The 19,374-nt window shown below is 35.7% G+C and overlaps 2 long non-coding RNA genes across 2 annotated transcripts in view; one reads left to right on the forward strand and one right to left on the reverse strand.

The window, feature by feature from the left end:
- Positions 1-1,565: 1,565 nt before the first annotated feature.
- LOC148118176 (uncharacterized) lies at positions 1,566-15,012 on the reverse strand. Its single transcript, XR_015736276.1, has 3 exons — positions 14,935-15,012; positions 3,499-3,568; positions 1,566-1,639 (listed from the first exon to the last, which is right to left on the reverse strand). It is a non-coding gene; the product is annotated as an uncharacterized LOC148118176 (long non-coding RNA).
- LOC148118177 (uncharacterized) overlaps positions 3,149-19,374 on the forward strand; it is a 40,495-nt gene continuing 24,269 nt past the window's right edge. Inside the window, exons 1-4 of the long non-coding RNA XR_015736275.1 lie at positions 3,149-5,139; positions 12,691-12,826; positions 16,401-16,572; positions 17,360-17,475. This is a non-coding gene — a long non-coding RNA (uncharacterized LOC148118177). The remainder of the gene's footprint in view (positions 5,140-12,690; positions 12,827-16,400; positions 16,573-17,359; positions 17,476-19,374) is intronic.

Below are 19,374 nucleotides of genomic sequence, written 5' to 3' on the forward strand. Positions count from 1 at the left end.
TGGAAAGAGCTTGGGTCATGGGAGGGAGGAGATGGAAGAAGGGTGGATATAGGAGCAGGAAAGAATATATCTACATTAAGGGAGCCATTTTAGGGTTGTCAAGAGACTTGACTCAAGTGGGGATCCCAGGTGTCCATGGGGGTGTTCCCAGCTAGGTCCTTGGTGAGCAAAGGAGAGGGTGCCTGAAGTGTCCTTGCCCCACTATCACACTGATGATTATCTCGAATATCACCATATAAATTTCCTCTTTCGTCAGAAGGAGATAGAGACAGAGACCCTCATCAGAGCAATGGACTGAGCTCCCAAGGTCCAGTTGAAGGGCAGGAAGGAGAAGATGAGCAAGGAAGTAAGGACCAAGAGCTCCACCAACTGAGGCAGTGTGCCTGTTGTAATGGGGACTAACCAAATCCATCTGGTCTGTGACCGAATGAGCATGGGATCAAATTGGACTCTCCGTGGCTGACATTGGGGGCTGAATGAGAAGCCATTGATAAAGGCACTGGGACTTGTTTTTATTGCATGTTCTGACTTTTTGAGACTCTAGTCAATATGAATGCACAGCTTCTTGGCCTGTATGTAGAGGGGAGGGCCTTGGACTAACCATTGGGCAGGGTTCCTTGCCCTCTCTCAAGCAGGGAGGGGGAAGGAGAAGGGTGAGTGCGGAAGTGGGAGGGGAGTGAGAAGAGGGAAGGAAGTGTATATTTTTGAATGGAAAAATAAAAAAATTAAAACACATAAAGTGAAAGTATTAAAGAGCAAATTTTGAAAATCATAAATGCCAATTAAAATCAAAGAAACACTGAAAAATGCTTAGCATAATATTATCTCTGACTGAAATGTCAAAAGAAGTCAAAAAGTCTCTAAAAGTAATACTCTTAGCAAAACAGCCACTGAAAAATATTGGAACCTAAGAATGAAAGGATCATTTCTTTACTGTATAGTTATATTGATAGGCCTTTAAATTAGAAAAGATCAATGCTAAATTGGTTACACAAAATCACAAAAGTTTTTATTCAGTAGTAATAATCATGTATATAATTCTATTACACACTAAAATATTATTTTATTATGTGGTAGGATTTATTTTTATACTTTTAATATAAACATTGTTTTAAAGGAGAACAAATGAGCATGAAATAACATAGAGTACTCATGTATGGAATTCTGTATTATGTGAAGAAAGTACACACCTGCATGCATATGTATGTGTAATTATAATTATGCATAATCAATTTCATACATGTAGATGTACATAAAATTATATAAACATTAGAAAGTAATTAAGGTGCTTCATAGTATATTAGGAGAGAGATTGTAAAACTGAACTCCTTATACTATGCAGGGTATCACATTTTCTCACTCAGGTTCAAGTAGTGGTGTTATTATATTTGTTTATTGGCCAAAGACTTGACTATAAGTCAAAACTAGAGATTCACAGACCATTTCAAAAATATGCTTACAACTGACAACGTGGTGGAAAGAACATGTTTTAGATGTTCCTACATGCATTCATCATCATAGAATGACAATACTTCAGATATTATTAGTAAATTAAATCATATTACCTACTTGTGCTTTAATTGAAGATTAATTCTGAAATTAGCATGACTAATATTCTGCAGTTTCATTAGCTGCATACCTGAAAAAAGAAAAGAGTAAGAAGTCTTCAGATATATATTTGTCATAATGGTGAAAATATCAAGAAATCAAGTAAATATTGTTATTAAGACTATACGATGGAAGTTATAATACGAACAGCCTTAAAGGCTAGGATCCTAAGCCTACAATGATGACAGAACTTATATTAAAATAATACATTATATTCTCCCAGACTCTACTGCAATATTGATATGCTCATACATCTGAGCATCATATGACCCTCATCAGAGATATTCCTTTGTCCCTAGTTGGAAAATAGCAAGATGAAATGCAGGGAAGGTTTTTCTATTAAAAAAAGAAAGAGATTGCTTGAACCTATGTTATGCTGTCTCAAGTCTTTAAAATCTACCTGGAAGTCTCGTCCACGCATATTTTAAAGATGGCAGAAATATTGTAACAGATTGAAATGGAGGCTCTTGAATCGAAAGTAACAATGTTTTCCAGTTTCAAAATTACTAGCAGACATACATATTTAAATTCTGAGATGAACATACAAGATAAGTTCCGCTCTTTTTTAAAGTTATAAAACAAGACACACAACAACAAAGATATATATTTTGTTAATTATTTTCAAGGGAAGTATGTAATACCTCGTTGCCATCATCAATAAACACTGGATTTTCACAAAGCTCATGCTTTCTGATTTCCTAATAAGGAATGGGCAAAAACTGAGAATCATGCACAAGAGTATTTATAAGCAAATACACAAAGACTATGTCAATCAAAACAGCAAATTTGAGACTGTGAGAACCTTAAAAGCAATAGGATGATAAGAAGTATGTTTCCTCTTGTATACCTTATTCTATTCAGAGTCTTTGGTGACAGGTAGCATAGTTCTTTCATATGTTACTGTATAATATTTTAAATGATTCTCTTTTCATGAAAAATTGCAATGTCATACCAATATTCACAATGAAACACAGAAAAAAGAAGAAAGGATATGACTACCCTTGAAGCTGTCATATACTAAAACCTTAAGAGAAAAATGTCTTTGCAGATACCAGTGTTCAAGACAGCCATGGTGGTGCCCCATGTTTAAAGAGAAGGAGTGGTTTCAGAAACAGGGACAGACATAATGCACAGACCATAGCAGGTGACTCAGAACTATAATACAGGTAATGGACCAGTACCTGACTGGTAATTACCCTAGTATTTTTCTCATATTGTTGTCAAAAGCAGTCTGACATATCTGGGCCAATGTACATTCATTTCAGTTATAAATATTTGTACCTGAGAGCTGGCATAAAGCCAGAGCCTGATTAGGAATGATCTGCTATGCTGACGATGTTATTTTCTGTATAGATATATTGATAGGCCTTTAAATTAGAAAAGATCAATGTTAAATTGGTTACACAAAATCACAAAGGTTACTACTCATTAGGAATCTCAATGTATACAATTTTATTACACAATAAAATATAATTATTTTATTTTATGGTAGGATTTATTTTTATAATTTTAATATAAACATTGTTTTAAAGGAGGAAGAATGAGCATAATCAATTTCATACATGGAGATATACATAAAATTATATAAATATTAGAAAGTATTTAAGGTCCTTCATAGTATATTAGGAGAGAGATTGTAAAACTGAACTCCTTATACTATGCGGGGTATCACATTTTCTCATTCAGATTCAAGTAGTGGTATTATTACATTGTTTATTGGCCAAAGTCATGACTATAAGTCAAAACTAGAGATTCAAAGACCATTTCAAAAATATGCTTACAACAACCAATATGGTGGAAAGAACATGTTTTGGATATTTCTACATAATTTCATCATCAGAAAATGTCAATACTTCAGATATTATTAGTAAATTAAATGGGATTACCTACTTGGATTATAATTGAAGATTAATCCTGAAAATAGCATGATCAAAATTCTACACTCTCATTAGCTAAATGCCTGAAAAAAGAAAAGAGTAAGAAGTCTTCAGATATACATTTGTCATAATGGTGAAAATATCAAGAAATCAAGTAATTATTGTTATTAAGACTATATGATGGAAGGTGTAACTCAAACTGCTTTAATGGCTAGGAATCTAAGTCTACGATGATGAGAGACGTACATTAAAATAATACATTTTATTCTCCCAGACAATACTGAAATATTGATATGCTCATACATCTGAGCATCATTTGACCCTCATCAGAGATTTTCCTTTGTCCCTAGTTAGACAACAGCATGATGATGTGCAGGGTAGTTATTTCTATAAAATATAAGAGCCTGTGTGGTCCAATGTTATGGTATTTCAAGTCTTTAAAATCTACCTGGAAGTCTCATACACGTACATTTTAAAGATGGCAGAAATATTGTAACAGATTGAAATGAAGGCTCTAAATTCCAAAATACCAATGTATTCCAGGCTCAAAATTACTAGCAGACATATGCATTTAGAGTCTGAGAAACATCCAAGATAAGTACGGCACTTTTTTAAAGCATGTGAAACAAGACACACAATAACAAAGATATCTATTGTGTTAATTATTTTTAAGGGAAGTATTTAATAACTTGTTGCCATCATCAATAAACACTGGATTTCCAAAAGTCTCATGCTTTCTCATTTCCTAATTAGGAATGGGCAAAAAGTGAGAATCATGCACAAGAGTATTTATAAGCAAATACAGAAAGACCATGTCAATCAAAACAGCAAATTTGAGACTGTGAGAACCTTAAAAGCAATAGGAAGATAAGAGGTAGATTTCCTCTTGTATACCTTTTTCTATTCAGAGTCTTTGGTGACAGGTAGTGTAGTGCTTTCATATGTTACTGTATAATATGTTCAATGATTCTCTTTTCGTGAAAAAAATACAATGCCATACCAAGTTTAAATATTAAACTCAGAAAAAAAAGTGGAAAGGGTATGACTCCCCTTGACGCTGCCATACACTATAACATTAAAGGAATTATTTCTTTGCAGATACTGTAGTGTTCAAGACAGAGATAATAGTGCCTCAAGATTAAAGATAAAGAGAGGTTTCAGAAGCAGGGACGGACATAAAACACAGAACATAGCAGGTGACTCAGAACTGTAAACTGGGAATATAAGAGTACCTGACTGTTAATTACTTTGGTATTTTTCTCATATAGTTGCCAAGAGCAGTATGCCATGTCTGGGCCAATGTACATTCAGATTTCAGTTATAAATATTTGCACATGAGAGCTTGCATATAGCCATAGGCTGACTAGGCATGACCCGCTATGCTGACGATATTATTAGCTCTCCTTGCCTCTGACTGAAGGACTGTGTGAATTCAAATTTCCCTCAAACAATGAGAAGAATGATCTCAATTCCACCAATAGGAACAAAGCCTGTGGTAATCATGGAGATCCGCATTAGAGCTGCTGACTCATTTCTCCCTCCTATCTCAATGTTTGCTGCGACAGAAAAATATGAAAGAGAAAGTAGATGGCAGGAAATAATGTAGTTTACCTAGGACCAGAATCCAAATATCAAAAAGGGAAATCATTGTGAGGTAAGTAGGAGGTGAATATATCTGACTTCTTCGGTCTGTATCCTGCATGTGTAGCTTAAATTTTCCATTCCTCCCTGCGGATGACTGATTGTGATACTGTGCTGTCAAATGCAGTTTACTGGTATCGCATTCAGAAATGCCATGTCACAGTTTTTAACACTTATTGGCGAAGCTACAGTTGAAATTTTCAGGTTCCCAGGTGCCTGAGGCTATTTGCCAACATAGCAATTATCTTACTGAGTCCTCCAATGGCGCCTATGATTAGTACATCCCAGTATTGTCATGTGTAGACTTTCTAAGAAAATCATCATTTCAGAAAATACATAATCTAAAGCGAACGTAGGAATCGCAGATTTTACGGCTGAATCAGTGGCTTCAGATTAGAGCACATTTTCTGCACTGTGAACAAAAACGGGTGACTCTTCTCACAAATTCCTTGCTTTTCCTATGGATTCTGTATCCTGCAGGTCTCTGGGGCACATTTTCATCTCTGATGTTCTTTATGAGGAGGCCTTGACTAAAGTCCAGCTTTTAGCAGGACTTTAGTCAAAGCCCCACTGGCAAAATCCCTCAGTGCAGACCTTTTTATGCCATGTAGGAACCAATAGGCAGAGAGATCTCTAATCAAGGACCAGAAAGCACCTGATTGCATTTAACTTGACTATCTCATCGAGAACTGATGAGTCATCTGTGTCTCCCTCCTTACCGTGTATTGTGAAAAGAAGCTGAGCAATTGACAGGGGAACACAGGATGAAATGTAATTTACCCTGCATTTTGCTTGACAGTTGACAGTGGACAAAACTGGCAAAATGTGACAGGTTTTGCCACCTGGCAGCTACTTTTGCCTAGAATCTACCTATATAAATGGAAGCGTCCTTTCCTATCTGGAGATTTTTGATTGTGAATATGTCCTGCCAAGTGTATCTGGCTTCTGATTCTTTCTGATTTTTTTTTCTGTTTTTACGTGTGCTTTTTTATGCAGTCAAATTATAATTAAATTTGTTACATATAATAAGATATTTTAAATTTTATACAAATAAGAAGTGTAAGTATAATTTTTCATGTAGTTTCATTATGATACAAAATATATTTAGGTTGATTAGAGTGCTTTACAAGGATGTGGGTGGATTGTAGAATTAAATGTATATTTGAAACCCTCTCCCATATAGACCCAACTGTAATATTGTAGCCCATAATGTCTTAATGAGAAAGAAATGAATTTAGTTTAATTGATTTCAGGAAAATATTAAATATTTTAAAATTTTTAACATTTGTATTTGCTTGTTTTAATGCTTATAATTATTTCCACATTTGCCTTTGCATGAAGCTGCCTTCATATTTTGGTTTCTTACATGCAATCGATATACATAAATATTGTTTAAATAATAATTCATAATTATTTATTAAAAACCAGTTAGATGAAAAGATTAGAAGTTTTCTCTAAATCTTATAAGCATTATTAAAACTGAAATATACACATATGCATATATATAAATATATAAATCTTTAATATGATAAGAGAATTTATTTAAGGAAATTTGATGTCCTCCAATTTGAAGCCATCTATTGAAACATAGCACATTTCATGGCAAGCCACTCTGAAAATAACTGTAACTTTTCTTTTCAATTATTAAGTATGTTAAGTAGCCCCTTTAATAAGAATTCAGTTTCATTTGTCCTGCCATTAGGCATACTAGGATTTCTGAGAACTGACTAAACTACAAGAATAATGCACTTAGTTCCAGTTTTTGAAATTTCATTGGAGAAGTGGATTTTTTTACATTAATCAAATGCTGGTTTCATGCAGATGTTTATTGGAGCCAGAATATCTGAGATTAGATTTCTCCTTTGACAGTAATGTGTGGGATTCTTGCCGAGCTGGCAATGAATATGCAGAAATCTTACAATACTGTCAGGTAGAAAACATGAAAGTGAAAGTGGATGAGGGGAGAAAAAATGTAGATTACCTCAGACCAGAATCCAATCATCAAAGGGGAAACCACTGCGAGGTAATCAGGAGATGGTCATATGTCCCACTTCTTGGGTCTGTATCCTGCCTATCTTCCTGAAATCCAACTTTTCTGCCTGCGGATTGCTCGTTATTATTCTTCGCTGACAATTGCAGCTTACAGGTATCACATTCAGAAATGCCGTGGCATGTTCCCTAAACACACTGACTGTGGAAACTGCCGCTTGAGATTTTCAGAATCTGAGATGCTTAAAGCTATTCTGGAAATATCAGGATTGTCAACATTGAGGATGGATTATGACAGAGAGTAAAGAAAAAGTTATATTAATTGATAGAAATTCATTTGAATAGCTAAACCCTGGAATAGGAAGAATTCACAAGGATGATTGGTTGGGACAATCTGTATTCTGTCAATAATGATTTAAATAAACACTGATTGGACAGTAGACAGGCAGGAAGTATAGGCAGGACAACAAGACAAAAGAAGAGGTGGATCAAGGAGGACAGCAAAATTCAGGGAATGAGGAAGCTCATTTCTCCCCAGTCCTGTTCAGACACCAAAGAAGCAGGATGTGACCTGCTCTACTGAAAAAGGTAATGAGCCATATGGCTAACATAGATAAGAAAAAAATGGGTTAATACAAGTTATAAGAGTTAATAAGATGCCTGAGACATTGGGCAAATCAGTTTATGATTAATATAAAACTCTTTGATTTTCTTTGGAACTTGATTGCAGGAACCTGGCAGGACAGAATCCCCATCAAGCAGGCCGCCATGTTTTAGATGACTACAACTAAGACCCTATGCAATAATGGAGAGGGTACTTGAACATCCCTTGCCTTGTGTCAGATTGAGGACTATCTTAAATGTCACCATAAAACCTAAATCCAGTAAAGCATTGAAGCAGATGCAGAGATCCACAGTTGATCACATGGCTGCTTACATACAGTCCATTTGAAGATCTGATATAATAAGAATACAAGCAAAGAGATCAAGGTCTTTAAGGAAATACACACAGACACAGATTATCTGAGCTAATGGTAGCTTATAAATTCTGTTCTGTCAGTGAGGGAACTAGCATACAACAAAACTAAGCACTCTGAATGAGAGGGAAAGTTGTATGACTGGGGAAGACTGGAGGAGCAGTGGCATTGGGACCAGGATTGATTCATCCTGCATGTTCTGATTATAGGGATCCCACTATCTGGGAGGCTCCCTAGAAAAGTCTAGATTTAGTGGAAACAAGATAAATTAAAAAGTGGAACTATGATATATTCATATGAAATAAAATAAATCCCTAAGGAAATTACCTGTGTTAGTGATGTGTCTTTTTAAGGTATCAAGTAAATAGTATATAAACAAGCAATAAAAAAATTAAAAAGCAAAAGAGAGTCTTTACATATATCTTATGGTTATTTAAATGTGATTCAGCTTTTGAATAAATGCAAGTCATAGACGGAAAAAATATGAGTACTGGAATATCTGCCTTTACTAGGTTTTCTTTATCTCCTTGGAAACAAGTAAAGTTACAGTGTTTTTACTCTTTGCAATTGTATTATTTGCTTATCTCATATCACAGAATAAGAGGGACAGCGTGACTAAAAAATGGGCCAGTTCATTAATATCATGTTTTAAGATAGTTGTAGATCACAGCCATATCTCAGGTAAGATATTAAGCATCAGCTGAGCAGTTTAAATTCCATTTTCATGTGGTTGTGCTTCAGATTTTAGACATAAGCATTGAGGATGAAATCACTGCTGAGTAATGAAATATGTAAGGAATAAACATAGATATTTTAGAATAAAAATACATATAAAATAATAGGTACCAATGCTAATTACAAATAAATTTTAATCATAAAATTTCTAAAGTTAATTGGAAAAATGACAATTCATATCTACATCAACACATAAATTTGGAAAAACAAAAGCCCAGAATAGGCAAAATAATACTATATAATAAAGGAACATCCGGTGGCATTACCATCCCTAACATCAAATGCTATTAACGAGCTAAAGTAATGAATCCAGCTTGTTATTTACATAAAAACAGAGATGGTGACCAATGGATTAGAACTAAAAACCTGGATATTAATCCACAAACCTATGAACACACGATTTTTGACAAAGAAACTAAAGTAATACAAAATAATACAAGCTGAGAAGCTTCTGTAAAGCATAGGACACAATCATTTAGACAAAAAGGCAGTCTAATGAATAGAGAAAAATTTTTACCAACCCAACATCAGACAAAGGACTGTTGTCCAAAATATATAATGAACTCAGGACACTAGACATAAAAATTCTAAATAACCCAATTAAAATTGTGCTAATGAACTGAACAGAGAATTCTCAACAGAATTTCAAATGGCAAAAAGATACTTATAGTCATATTCAACTTCCTTAGCGATCAGGGAAAAGCAAATCAAAACAACGTTGAGATACCATCTTACACCAGTCAGCATGGATGAAATCAAAAACACCAATGATAGCATATTTGGACTATAAGGGAACACTCAACCATTGCTGATTGGAATGCTAACTTGTGCAACATTTTGGAATTCAGTGTGTCAGTTTCTCAGAAAATTGGGAATCAACCTACCCCAGGATCCAGCAATACTACTCTTGAGAATATACCAAAGAGATGCCCAATCATACAACAAAAGTATTTATTCAACTTTGTTTATAGCAGCATGATTTGTGATAGCCAAAATCTTTAAATAACCTAGATATGATCCTTAATGGAAGAATTGAAAAAGAAAATGTGGCACATCTACACATTAGAGGACTACTCAGCGGTAAAAAACAATGACATCTTGAAATTCACATGCAATTGTTTGGAAATAGAAAGCACTATCCTGAGTGAGATAGCCCAGACCCAAAAATATGAATATTGTAAGTACTCACTCATAAGTGGATTCTAACCATAAACCACGGACATTGAGCCTATAATTCATAATCCTACAGAAACTAAGTAATAAGGTAAACCTAAAGAAAAACACATATTGATCCTCCTGGAAATAGGTAGCAGACAAGTTTGCCAGGCAAAAATTGGGAGCATGAGAGTAGGGGATGGGGGGAAGAGGAGAGAAGGGAGAATGGAGGGCTGGGGAATGCTTGGAAAAGTGGGATGGTTGAGATGTAGGAAGGACAGATATGGGAGCAGGCAGGAAGATATCTTAATTAAGCGAGCCATTTTGGGGTTGGCAAGAGGCTAGGCTCTAGAGGAGTTCCCATGTGTCCATGATGATGTCCCAAACTAGAACCCTGGACAGTAAAGGAGAGGATGCCTAAACTTGCCTTGTCCATAGTCAGACTGATGATTATCTTGAATAACATCATAGAACCTTGTCCAGCTACAGATGGAGATAGAGACAGAGACCCACATTGGAACACTGGACTGAGCTCCCCAAATCCACTTAGAGATATTTTAAAAGCAAGAGCAGCACATGTCTAACATTTTCAAGAAGAGAAATTTTTAGAATTTGTAGACCAGTTGTGCCTTTGATTTCCCAAGGATCTTGGAAACAGAAAAATTGAGGTGAAAATCCAAGACCATTATAACCTGGAATCAGCACAAAGTATTCTATAATTAGTGGCAGCTTTTAAGGGTGAGTTTGGATTTGCACCATGATAGGTAAAAAAGAGTTCCCTTTGCAATGATCAGAAGTGATTCAGAACACTGTTATGCACCAGAGGAGCTGTTAGATGAGAAAATATTTATAGTACTGTTTGCTTATGAACAGCCTGTGCCTAGACAGCTATAGGAAGAAGCCGCTAAGAAAAAGAATAAGGAGGTCTCAAGTCCTTTGTTATTGGTAAGAAATACTGAGAAGTAGGAAATGGTAGAAAATTAAGCAGGAATTAAAAACCTTAAGAGATTTAGCAATATCACTTTCACAGAATTCGGAAAGTCTGTAAATCTCATGAGAAAAACAATCCTCTTCCTACCCAAGGGCTGATTTGGATCAAGCAATGATGCAGAAACCTCCTGGAGTAGTGTGACAACTCAGAATTTGTTGTGTATCTCTCAAGCAAGCTAGTTTCAAAGAAGGTACCAGCTGAGGAGAGAAAGAACAAATGTTATTAGAAATAGAGCAAAGATATGTGCAGGAAAAATAATAACTTATGTGTCACGAGCCCATTTGAACAACTCAAACAATTAAAAGCATTATGGACATAGCTTTCTTCAAATGGAGAAAAAATGTTGTTCCACATATGAGAGAAATTTAACCCAATAAATTCTCTTCTCTTTTTATAAGCTTACTTGTGAGGGACTTCATAGAAAAAGAAATCTTCTATTAAATTTTGAAATAGCAGCACATGCCCAAGTTATTGGAACTAGAAAGAATGCTTGGAATAAACTTCTGTCTCCTGGAAAGCAGACTGAAGACTTATGTAAATTTAATCAGGGTCATGATGAACTGTTTCACGATGACATACTAATCAAACAGATTAACTGGAGATACAGAAGCTGGGTGTTTAGGAGATGAATAGCAAGCCAATCATAATACTACTGCAGTATAAGTTTGCTTTGAGACCATTTAGAAAGAAAGGTAAATATTTTCTCATTACACTTGAGTATCTTCAGATATTGGACTCTCATGTAGCAAGTGACATCTTCTTCACAGGAAAAAGATGTTGTAGATGTTATCTCTAACAATGAAATCAGTAAATTGGAGATTGATATAAAAATCAAGAAGAGATAATTAGAGTAATTAAAGCTTCCTTTGCCTTCTCGATCATCCATAATAAAAGATACCTATAATATTGTTTGAGACAAAAAAATTGGGTTTTTTGGTTGTTTTTTTTGAAAGTAATTTTATTAAATTATAGAAGTTTCCATTTACGCCCCTCTTCCCAACACCCTCCCACTCCCCCCTTCCTCTCCTCCTCCCTCTTTGTCCCTAAGGGCAGTCAGGGTTTCCTGACCTGTGGGAAGTTCAAGTTCCTCCCCCCTCCCTCCAGGTCCAGGAAGGTGAGTATCCAAATTGTTTTTAGACTTTCCCTGGGTTCCCCAAAATTGTGAAAGATTTGCATTTAGTGTTTCATTAGTTCATTTAAAAATCCAATTAGAAGATATCATTAGAATATCTTGACTCAGGGTATGGCAAAAAATTTTACTTTATGCCAGAAATAAGTTTCTCAGGCTACACAAATTATTAGAGATCAATTTAAACGAGTTTATATTATCCATTAAAGAATGATGACTTGCTTGTCCAAATGAAGTAAGTTTGTTTGAAATATATTGTCAGCTTCAGCTGAATCCTGTCTCTGCAGGCTTAGTAATGGCCACAGTGAAGGGGAAAAAATCTGTCTTTTGAATATTTGGGATATATGTTTTATCCAGAAGAAATTAAGCCAAAGAAATCAAAACTCAAGAGAAAAAGATGACAAACTTGGAATGACTTTCTTAGATTAATATGAGATATAAAACCACGGTGGCTTCATGGGATCCACCAAATCCTCTGCTTATCTGTGACATTTGTGAGGCTTTGTCTAATTTTGGGACAGTTGGCAGTGAGAGAATGATATGTACCTGTGTCTTTGGATGTTACATAGAAACCTGTTCCTCATGCAGGATTGCTTTTATCTGCCTAAATAAAGGGAGAGGTGCCTGGTGTTATGCCGAGGTATTATGCCAAGTTTCTGGTGTCCATGAGAAACCTCCTTCATACTAAGAAAATACTGTAGAGGAGCAGAGTTCGGAGTAAGAGGTGGGTCTGATATAATTTTTCCCGTTACCTGATTTTCTTTATCTCTGTTAAGTATTTATAGTCAGGGGAATTTTACTATTTGAAATTGTGTTGCTTTGTTTATTTCATATCATAGAGTGGAAGGGGCAGCATGAATTGATTGAGTGAAAGGTCACTCTAGAAACACTGCTCAGGATGCCTGCATTTCAAAATAGTGTGCTTTTCTTACTGATATTGCTGTATCAGGAAACTGCTCTTAAAGGATGTGCTGCAAGCCTCCTACAAAAGACTGGCTAAAAAGAAGTCATGATCGAGCCTACTCTGTAATGTTAGTGAGGTAGTGATAACACAATCAGCAACTACATCTGCAACTTTTCTGAAGAAATATAATTTTTAACTCTGCCCAAATTTTTTATCCATAGACCCACAAAAAGCATTGGCTACAAATTCCTGAAAAAAATTAAAACAGATAAAAGTTGAGAGAATGGGGGTGGTGGTAAGGGTGGGAGTGGATTTCTGAAAGGGGAGTTGGGGAGAGAGAACAAAGAAGGGAAAGACTGGAAAGAGCTTGGAGAAGTAGGAGGGTGGAGATGGAAGAATGGGGGATATAGGAGCAGGACAGAATATATCTACATTAAGGGAGCCATTTTAGGGTTGTCAAGAGACTTGACTCAAGTGGGGATCCCAGGTGTCCATGGGGATGTCCCCAGCTAGGTCCTGGTCAGCAAAGGAGAGGGTGCGTGAACTGTCCTTGCCCCACTATCACACTGATGATTATTTTGAATACCACCATAGAAACTTCCTCTGACTGACGAGAGAAGGAGATAGAGAAAGAGACCCTCATCAGAGCAATGGACTGAGCTCCCAAGGTCCAGTTGGAGGGTAGGAAGGAGAAGATGAGAAGGAAGTCTGGACCATAAGCTCCACCAACAGAGGCAGTGCGCCTGTTCTAATGGGGGCTAACCAAATCCATCTGCACTGTGACTGAATGAGCATGGGATCAAATTGGATTCACTGTGGCTGACAATGGGGGCTGATTGAGAAGCCATTGATAAAGGCACTGGGACTTGTTTTTATTGCATGTTCCGGCTTTTTGAGACTCTAGTCTATTTGGATGCACAGCTTCTTTGCCTGTATGTAGAGGGGAGGGCCTTGGACTACACATTGGGCAGGGTTCCTTGCCCCCACACAAGCAGGGAGGGGGAAGAAGAAGGGTGAGTTGGGGAGTGGGAAGGGATTGGGAAGAGGGGGGAAGTGTATATTTTCAAGTGGAAAAATAAAAAAAACTTAAAACACATAAAGTGACGGTATTTGAGAGCAAATTTTGGAAATCTTAATCTTAAAGGCCAATTAAAATTAAATAAAACAAAGAAACAATGAAAAATGCTTAGCATAATAATATCTCCTACTAAGGAGTCAAAAGTGGTATAAAAGACTCCAAAAGTAACACTCTTAGCAGAAAAGCCACTGAAAAATATTGGAGCCTCAAAATGAAAGGATAATTATTTTCTGTATAGTTATATTGATAGGCATTTAAATTAGAAAAGATCAATGCTAAACTGGTTACACAAAATCACAACAATTTTTATTCAGTAGTAATAACCATGTATATAATTGTATTACACAATGAAATATAATTATTTTATTATGAGGTAGGATTTATTTTTATACTTTCAATATAAATATTGTTTTAAAGGAGGAAGAATGAGCATGAAATAACATATAGTACTCATGTATGAAATTCTAAATTATGTGAAGAAAGTATACACATGCATGCATACAATTAGGCATAATCAATTTCAAACATGTAGATATACACAAAATTATATAACTATTAGAAAGTAATTAAGGTGCTTCATAGTATATTAGGAGAGACACTGTAAAACTGAACTCCTTATACTATGCAGGGTATCACATTTTCTCACTCAGATTCAAGTAGTGGCGTTATTACATTTGTTTATTGTCCAAGTCATGGCTATAAGTCAAAACTAGAGATTCACAGACCATTTCAAAAATATGCTTACAACTGCCAAAATGGCGGAAAGCACCTGTTTTGATGTTCCTACATACTTTCATCACCATAGAATGTCAATACTTCAGATATTATTAGTAAATTAAATGGTATTTACCTACTTGTGCTCTAAATGAAGATTAATCCTGAAATTAGAATGACCAATATTCTGCACTCTCCTTAGCTGCATACCTGAAAAAAGAAAAGAGTAAGAAGTCTTCGGATATATCTTTGTCATAATGGTGAAAATATCAAGAAATCAAGTAAATATTGTTATTAAGACTATATGATGGAACGTGTAACTCCACCAGCTTTAATGGCTACGAATCTAAGTCTATGATGATGACAGACTTACATTAAAATAATACATTATATTCTCCCAGACTCTACTGAAATATAGATCTGTTCATATATCTGAGCATCATTTGACCCTTATCAAAGATTTTACTTTGTCCCTAGGTGGAAAACAGCATGATAATGTGCAGGGAAGCTCTTTCTATAAAAAATAAGAGACTGCGTGGTCCTATATTATATTGTTTCAAGGCTTTAAAATCAACCTGAAAGTCTCTTACATGCATATTTTACAGATGGCAGAAATAATGTAACGAATTGAAATTGAGGCTTTTGATTCCAAAGTACCAAAGTTTTCCAGCCTCACAATTATTAGCAGACATACGCATTTAAAGTCTGAGATGAACATACAAGATAAGTGCATCACTTTTTTAAAGCATAAAACACAAGACACACAGTAAAAAGTTATGTATTGTATTAATCATTTTCAAGGAAAGTATTTAATACCTCGTTACCATCATCCATAAAACCCTGAATTTCCAAAAAGATCATGCTTTCTGATTTCCTAATTAGGAATGGGAAAAAGTGAGAATCATGCACAAGAGTATTTATAAGCAAATACAGAAAGACTATGTTAATCAAAACATCAAATTTGAGACTGTGAGAACTTTAAAAGCAATAGGATGATAAGAAGTAGGTTCCTCTTATATACCTTATTCTAATTCAGAGTCTTTATTGACTGATAGCGTAGTGCTTTCATATGTTACTCTATAATATTTTCAATGATTCTCTTTTTTTGAAAAAAATACTATGAAATACCAATTTTTACAATGAACCTGAGAAAAGAGGAAAGAGTATGACTCCCCTTGACACTGTCATATACTAAAACCTTAAGCTAATTAATTTTTTGCAGATACCAGTGTTCAAGACAGAGTTAATAGTGCCACGAGATTAAAGAGAAGTAGAGGTTTCAAAACAAGGATGGACAGGATTCACAGACCATAACAGGTGACAGCAAATTGTAATACTGGGAATAGGCCAGTACCTGACTGATAATTACCCTGGGATTTATCTCATATACTTGTCAAGAGCAGTCTGCCATGTCTGGGCCAATGTACATTCAGATTTCAGTTATAAATATTTGCAGCTGGAGCTGGCATATAGCCAGAGCCTGACTAGGAATGACCCGCTATGCTGACGATATTATTAGCTCTCCTTGCCTCTGACTGAAGGACTGTGTGAATTCAAATTTCCCCCGAACAATGAGAAGAATGATCTCAATTCCACCAATAGGAACAAAGCCTGTGGTAACCATGGAGATCCGCATCCGAGCTGCTGACTCATTTCTCCCTCCCATCTCAATGTTTGCTGCGACAGAAAAATATGAAAGTGAAAGTAAATGGAAGGAAATAATGTAGTTTACCTAGGACCAGAATCCAAATATCAAAAGGGAAATCATTGTGAGGTAAGTAGGAGGGGAACATATCTGATTTCTTGGGTCTGTATCCTGCATGTCTACCTGAAATTTTCCATTCCTCCCTGCGGGTGACTGATTGTGATACTGTGCTGCTAATTGCAGCTTTCTGGGATCACATTCAGAAATGCCATGTCATAATTCCTAAACACTTATTGAGGAAGCTTACACTTGAAATTTTCAGGTTCCCAGGTGCCTGAGGCTATTTGCCAAGTTAGCAATGATCTTATTGAGGCCTCCGATGTCGCCTAAGATCAGTACATCCCAGTATTGTCATGTATAGAATTACGAAGAAAATCATCATTTCAGAAAATACATAATCTAAAACGAACCTAGGAATCACAGATTTTACTGCTGAATCAGTGGGTTCAAACTAGAGCACATTTCTTGCACTGCAAACAGAAATGGTTGTCTCTTCTCACAAATTCCTTGCTTTTCCTATGGCTTCTGTATCCTGCAGGTCTCTGGGGCACATTTTCATCTCTGGTGTTCTTTATGAGGAGGCCTTGACTAAAGTCCAGCTTTTAGCAGGACTTTAGTCAAAGCCCCACTGGCAAAATCCTTCAGTGCAGACCTTTTTATGCCATGTAGGAACCAATAAGAAGAGAGATCTCTAATCAAGGATCTGAAAGCGCAGGACTGCATTTAACTTGATGATCTCATCCATAACTGATGTGTCATCTGTGTCTCCCTCTTTAGCGTGTATTGTGAAAAGAAGCCGAGCAATTGACAGGGGAACACAGGATGAAATGTAATTTACCCTGCATTTTGCTTACAGTTAACAGCAGATAAAACTTGGCAAAATGTGACATGTTGAGTGAGCTGACAGCTGCTTTTGCCTCGAATCAACCTATATACATGGAAACCTCCTTTCCTGGCTGGAGATTTTTGATTGTGAGTCTGTCCTGCCCAGTGTATCTGGCTTCTGATTCTTTTTGATTTTTTTTTTGTTTTTACGTGTGATTTTTTAATGCAGTCAATTTATAATTAAATTGTTACATATAATAAGATATTTCATATTTTATACAAATAAGAAATGCAAGTATAATTTCTCATGTTGTTTAGTTATAGTACAAAATATATTTAAGTTGATTAGAGTGCTGTACATGGAAGTGGGTGGATTGTAGAATGAAATGTATATTTGAAACCCTCACCCTTATAGACCCAACTGTAATATAGTCGCCCATAGTGTCTTAATGATAAAGAAATGAATTCAGTTTAATTGATTTCTGGAAAAAATTAAATATTTTAAAATTTTTAACATTTGTATTTGCTTGTTTTAATTCTTAAAGTTATTTCCACATTTGCCTTTGCATGAAGCTGACTTCATAATTTGGTTTCTTACATGCAATCGATATACATAAATATTGTCTAAATAATAATTCATAATCATTTATTTAAAAACAAGTAGATTAAAATATTAGAATCATAATTACAATTAAAACTGGAACACAAACATATGCATATATATATATATATATATATAAATATTTAATATAGTAAGAGAATTTATTTAATGAAGTTTGATGTCCACCAATTTCAAGCCATCCATTGTAACATAGCCCATTTCATGGCCAGCCACTCTGAAAATAACTGTAACTTTTCTTTTCAATTAGTTAAATTCGTTAAACAGCCCCTTTAATAAGGATTCAGCTTCATATGTCCTGCCATTAGGCATACTAGGATTTCTGAGCACTGGATGAATAATGCGTTTAGTTTCAGTTCTTGAAATTTCATTGGAGAAGTGGATTTTTTTTACATTAATCAAATGCTGGTTTCATGCAGGTGTTTATTGGAGCTAGAATATCTGAGATTAAATTTGTCCTTTGACAGTAATAGGTACTACTTTTGCCTAGCTGGCAATGAATATGCAGAAATCTTACAATACTGTCAGGTAGAAAATATGAAAGTGAAAGTAGATGAGAAGAAAAAAAATGCAGTTTACCTCTGACCTGAATCCAATCATCAAAGGGGAAACCACTGAGAGGTAATCAGGCGATGGTCATATATCCCACTTCTTGGGTCTGTATCCTGCCTATCTTCCTGAAACCCAGCATTTCTGCCTGCAGATTGCTGATTATTATTCTTCACTGGCAATTGCAGCTTACAGGTATCACATTCAGAAATGCTGTGGCATGTTCCCTAAACACACTAATTGTGGAAACTGCCACTTGAGATTTTCAGAATCAGGGATGCTTGACGCTATTCTGTAACACAGCAATTATTTTAGTGGGTCTTCCAATGGCACATGCGTTCAGTACATTTCCATTTTCTGCCAGGTATTGACTTCCATAGTAAAATTTGATTACAGGAAATGCATAATCAAAGACTAATCAAGAAATCACAGAGATTAAGGCTGAAGCAGTGGCTTCATACATTGAAGCACAATCCCTGCACTGCAAACAGGAACAGGTGGCTCTTATCAGAAGCAGGGGGAATCTCAGAAATTCTTTGCTTTTACGAGGTACCTATTGCTTCTGTCTCCTGCAGGTCTCAGCTACAGATTTTGTTCTCTGAGTTTGTTTATAGCCAATCTCCTGACTAAATTCCAGCTAAAAGCTGGATTTTAGCCAGGAGCCTGGCTGGCAAAATTCCTCAGTGCAGACCTTTTTATGTCATCTAGGAACCAATAAGAAGAGAGATCTCAAACGAAGGACTGTAAAGCACAGAACTGCATTTAACATGGTGATCTCATTCAGAGCTGATGTGTCATCTGTGTCTCCCTCCTCCCTATGCATAGTTAAAAGAAGCAGAGCCATTTAAAAGGAAAACACAGGATAAAATGTATTTTCC

This window comes from Myodes glareolus, chromosome 24 (genome assembly GCF_982192425.1).
Source record: "Myodes glareolus chromosome 24, mMyoGla1.1, whole genome shotgun sequence".
NCBI lineage: Eukaryota > Metazoa > Chordata > Mammalia > Rodentia > Cricetidae > Myodes > Myodes glareolus.